The 6,000-nt window shown below is 33.2% G+C and overlaps 1 long non-coding RNA gene across 1 annotated transcript; it reads right to left on the reverse strand.

The window, feature by feature from the left end:
• Nucleotides 1-3,993: 3,993 nt before the first annotated feature.
• Nucleotides 3,994-6,000, reverse strand: LOC115954233. The gene is made up of 2 exons (XR_004083857.1): nucleotides 5,814-6,000; nucleotides 3,994-4,228 (listed from the first exon to the last, which is right to left on the reverse strand). It is a non-coding gene; the product is annotated as an uncharacterized LOC115954233 (long non-coding RNA).

Raw genomic sequence — 6,000 nt, forward strand, 5'->3', positions numbered from 1 at the left:
ATGAGTTACCAAGTTACAACTTGATGGAAGTCTTAAACATAAAGATAAAAAAAATTAATTTAAAAAGGAATCCCAGATGTAGAATGACCGAGATGCATGATGTAGATCTATGTAAAAGAAAAAGAAAGATATATATATATATATATATATATATATATACCTGAGCAGCAACAAGACCACTAATGTGAGCCATGTCACAAAGCAAAAGGGCTCCACATTTGTCATTCTACCATTGCCCATTCCTAAATTAGACCTCTCCCTAATTTAGGAAGAGGATTTCTCATTCTACCATTTCTTTTCTCTCTTTGTCCTAATTAAACAAAAGTCTTACGTAAAATAAAAACCCTCTTGGTCATACATGGGAGTTCACGAGATCAAATCTTAAAGGGACCAACAACTATGGCCTCTTAATTGCAAGAGGAATTTAGGTCACTCACTTAAGTTGACTCGTGAGAGAGAGCTGTCAACTATCTCTTGAGTCTTGACGATTCCTTGGAAGACAGTCAAGAAATCAGGCTCACATGAAAAAGGGAAAGGGACCAACAATTATGGTCTTGAATTAACATGTATGTGCTTTTCTTTTCTTTTCTTTTTTATTTTTTTATTTTTTTTATTCAGCAGTGTTTGTGCCTCTTGATTTCTGTTACTATTCCTGAGAAAGTTTCTAAAGTTCTTGACAAGGTAAGCAATCTCTGTAGCAGAGAGCTCATCATCAAATCCACCACCTTCAACATTATCAACTGACTTAAGAGCCATTGATTTGGATTTGGTAGTTTTGGGTAGATCCAACTCATAAGATTGAAGAGATCCTACAAGTTCATCAACAGGGATGGAGTCCACATCCTTACTTTCAGTAATGACAGTCACATTGGGTCTAAAATCTTCAGTTAAAGATTTAAGAATCTTCCTAACAATTTTAGGTTGATCATAGATTTCACCCAAGTTAAAAGCAGAATTAACAATATCATTCAATTTAGCATAGAATTCATCAAAAGATTCATCATCAGAAATCCTAATACTTTCAAATTTAGAAGTCAATTGCTGTAATTTATTGATTTTGACAGCCTTTGTGCCCTCATGCACAGTCTGGAGGATATTCCAAGAAGTATAAGCAACCTCAACATTAGAGATTCTCTTAAATTCCTCCATAGAAACAGCGTTAAAGATCGCATTCATATCCTTACTATTAAACGCAACTGCTTCTTTTTAAGAAGTTTCCCACTCACTAACAAGAGTAGTGGACTTCTCCCATCCGTATTCAACGGAGTTCCACACTTTCTCATCAATAGATTTCAAGAATGCTTTCATCCTTACTTTCTAATAAGCATAATTATTCCCATCAAAGTGAGGAGGAATAACTAGAGAGTGTCCGTGTTCGATGACAGCAGGGGTCAAGGATCAGCTCAGTGATCAAAAGATCAACAACAGAAGAGCAACCTACTCTGATACCACTTGATAGTTTTTAGACCCCTTAAAACCAATTGATTTAACCTAGGTAATTAGCCAAGTTGTTACTTAGTCCAATTTAACAAGTCTAGGTTATCACAATAACAAAAATCAAATCATGCAAAACAGCGGAAAATAAATAACACAAGATATGATTACCCAGGAAACCAAACTAGTAAAAACCTAGGGAGAATTTAACCTAACTATCCTCAAGGTAAAAAAGCAAATCCACTAGAAAGAATCGGAATTCATATAATAAGACTTACAAGCCCTCAAGCTCGACTTCTTATTGCCACCAATCAGTAGAACTTACTGACACGACCACATGCAAGCTCCGAATCCACGGACTCCTTTCTTGGATTCACTACCAGATACAAGCACACCAGCTTGTGTTTTCTTTAAACTTCAATGACAGCAACTGAGTTGATCATCAAGGTGTAGATAAATCTTCTCCTTGAAAACCTTAAGTTTGTGTAAAGGAAAGCTCCTCTAGATCTCACAAGAGATTTACATAAACAACAATATGAGCAGCACTAAAACGTGGGTAGGGTGTGCCTTTTATACTTAGGACAAATAAGAAACCCTAAAAAAGTTTTAAAACAACTAGGGCTGAGTTGGAAAATTCTATAGAAAAACATTCTGCCCGAGTTTCGATCGATCGAGCTTAAGCTTCGATCAATCGAGCCAGGCCGAAATGCATTAATCTTTTCTGCATTAAGCTCGATTCCAACTTTACATAAATGCATAACTTTGAGCAAGACTAAAACACATCTAAACACATTGTTTTGATCATGGTTTGCCAACAATACAAATTAGAGTTCTAAATACATAAAATTCTAAGTCTTTAGAACCTAACAAACATGTATGTGCTTTTCTTTTCTTTTCTTTCCTTTTTTATTTATTTATTTTTATTTTTTATTTTTTAAAGTTTGAGATAGCCTATATATGCTATGCCCTCGGGTTGTGGAGCTTAATTTGTTTTACGTGTACTGGTTTTTTTGAAAAGCTTTTTCAATTGTTTTTGTCGTGGTTGTTTTCAGGGAATATTTTTGGGTCCCAATTCCCAAAGTAGTTGGCTTCAGGTTGCAGCCCTTCCAGCTCCATTTGAGAGCTCAAAGTATCTCTGTCGACTACTAGATTCCTGTTTTAACTTTTAAGCCTAAAAGCTTTGCACTATATTTGTTTGTCTGTCGCCTCAGTCAAGAAAATAAATAAAATTGGAAAAAGTCACGTCTTTTTTTATTTTTTTTTTGACAAACCATTTTTAAGAGCATTGGTAAAGGTGCTAAAAATATTTTGGTCCGTTTAGTAGAGTAGTTAAATAATACATTTTCAATTTTTAAACGACATTACATATTTTTTCACTCACACGTATTTCTAAAAAATACAAATAACATTACTCAAATTCCTCTACCAAAAACGCCCTTAGTTTATATCAACTCAAAAAATTACTTTATTTATTTTAAATTTTTAACACACTATTTTACAATATAATACATCCAATATCAAATACTTTATTCTTTTACAACTTCATTTAAGTTTTTATTTATTTTTTTATGAAAAAAAAAAATGCTTTACCACTCAAGATTCTCTCTTTAACTTTCATTTAGATAATGCTTTTTGTATTTACCATCTAGCTACAGTAAATAGCCAAGATAGGGGTTTAAATTTTTGACTTTTAGCACCTTTGATATAGTAAGTTTTTTAATGTTTTGAGTGCTAAAAAAGCATTTTAGTTATTTTAGCACCTTTGATGTGAATATTCTTTGACATAGTTAGTATGGAGTTTAATAGTTTAACTTAAATTAAATAAGTAATGCCGAAAGCTCAATTAGTGTGAAAATACTAATGCTTGTTCAGACCCTAATTTTAAAATTACGGCTAGATTGGTTTTACTCTAACTTATAAAAGTGTGAAATAAGAGTAAATAAGCCCGATAAACCGGTAGCACTACTCTAAACCATACTCAACCACAATGAACAATAAAAGAAAAACTTAAAGAGTAGGGAAGAGAGATGCAAACACAAAATAACATCAAGACGTGTTATCGAAGAGGAAACCGTAGAATTCAGCGAAAAACCTCTCCGCAACTCTTCAAATCGAAATCGATCCACTAGTGAATAAGTTGGAGTACACGAATAACAAAAGACCCTCCAAGCCTAGTCTATCTCATGTACTTGAACCCTCCAAGCTCTTGCTACCAACGGACCTCTTGGAGTCTTGTTTTCACTAGCTTTCCGGATCCTACAATTCAGCCCGATTGCATCTGCTACTTAATGGCTCCTTCTAATGCTTCCCAAAGGCATCAAAACTTGACTCAACACTCAAATTGGGTAAGGTAAGTGTTTGAACTAAGAACCTCTCAAGAATGTAGATATGGAAAGGTAGGAGTAGAAGAAAACCAAGAGAAAATGTGTAGATAATTGTGAGTATGACAATCTCTAACTCTCAAGTGTTTTTGTTAGGATTTTCTCTCTAAAAGACACTCTTTACATTTCATAGGTAATGAGGGTATATATAGTGTGAGTAAAGAATTTGGTAAAACACTTTTTTTTTTTTTTTTTTTTGCCAAATAGAGAGTTTTGCGAGTACCTCGCAAGATGGTCTTTCTCACGAAGTACTCGCGAATTTGACAGCCTGGCATGACTCTTCAGCTTCTAGTCATGTGCTTCACACGTGACCTTTCGCGGTTACTCTTCTCACGAGCTTCTTGTGAGCTAGTTGGGAATTGCACTAATTCTTCTTTGACTTTTGATTCTTTACCAATCTCTCACGTTCATCCCTTAAAAATAAACCCACATAAATACAGGAAAATAATTGAAGAAAATGCAATTAATTTTGGCACAGAATTAAAGCCAACAAAGGCTAGTTGAAAATCACAACTTTACAAATGCTAACTACACAAAAAATTTAACAACTGAGTTTACAAGTTTTTACTGACTTTTATATGGGTTCATTATTGACATCATTTATTTATCAACCAATAACAACTTATAGCCTTGAGAATTGTGTACCTCTCAATTATTGATCTGGCTAGTAGAGATCTTAATTTAATCTATGTGTTGTCTAGTTTATTATTCCTATTTAAATCTTTCAACACACTATAAAGTTTACCTGTAAGCTTGAGGAACTCATATAAACCACACAACCAAATAAATATCAAATATTTGAGTTAAAAATGAATTAATTAAAGGAAATGGAAAGACAATTAATATTGCATGTCTGTCTATCCACGGAATTTGATGACTTCATTTGTTTATTGATTTAAGCATTGACTACTGTAAAAGCTGAATGGTAATTATCCTATTGTTGCCCCCATTTACAAGAATATAGGGTCATGCAAATGCAAGCTTCAGTATTGAGCAAGTAAAATATATTAGTAAGATACTGGAATGTCTCTCCCCGGCCGCTATGTCATGTTGGGATCGTAGATACAGGTTTACTTCAATTTTATTCTTTTTGGTCCACCTTTATGGACACAAATTAAGGCAAAAGTTAGTGAGCTTCAACTTCAAAAATGATCAACATGCATGGTGGATATATACTCGTCACCCATCACCCATGAGAAGAAGGGGAAGGGGGGGTATTAATTGGAAATTTGAAATGGAGGAGCTAGCCATACTTGTTCTAAAAATTAGCTACTTTTTTTTTTGAAAATAAATTGAATAGAGTAGTAGCTAGGATGCATGTAGGTTTATTTCAAGCCAAGGGGTGTCAAATATTGGAGGCAATTGGTTGCTAAAAGTATATATTTATTTTAGTAAAGGAAGAAGAAACGAGAAGATATAAATAAGAAAGTCTTTTTTTTTTTTTTTTTTTTAAAGCATCTTTTATTGTCTTTGTCTTTTCTCATCATTAGGGGGAAAAAGAAAAGGAAAATATTCTTTTTTTTCTTAAATATATATATATATATATATATATACCTGCATGCAAATTCATTCAGTTCTACTACTCAAAAAAATTCATAGTAAAAATGAAGTAAAATTAATTAGTATAGGCAGTATCTAAATAAACATCTCTTTATTACTCTTACTTACATCTTGAATGCAAAATTAGACTGTACGTCTTCACAAAGCTTGTTTTAATGAAGCCAGTTCCATATATAGCAAAACAATTCCACAGAAACAATTGTAAAGAACGACGACTATGTTTGGAAATTAGCCCAGCTGGCTATATAAACATATATATGGACCATGACTTTTTTTGAAAATCAATTAAAGTATTGTCAACCATATATATTATATACACACACAGCTTCTAATTCTAATTCCAAGACATAAGATTGAAGGAATGAGGTAGAATAAGAATACCTTCTCAAAAAAACAAGGTAGAATAAGAACGAATAAGGTTTAAAAGCAGCAGCTAACCTGGGCTGAAAAATTGAAGCTCAAAATTGGCAACGTCCATACTTGAAAATTGAAATGATCGATCATTGAATCATCACTACATAAATTGAAGGGTGTAGACAATATAAGATGGAAGGGTAGCTCAAGTATATATCTATATGTATGTAAAAAAGAGTTAGTTTCTTGCACGTGCTTATAATTGCTTAGC

The sequence above is a fragment of the Quercus lobata genome, chromosome 7 (genome assembly GCF_001633185.2).
Source record: "Quercus lobata isolate SW786 chromosome 7, ValleyOak3.0 Primary Assembly, whole genome shotgun sequence".
Classification (NCBI taxonomy): Eukaryota; Viridiplantae; Streptophyta; class Magnoliopsida; order Fagales; family Fagaceae; genus Quercus; species Quercus lobata.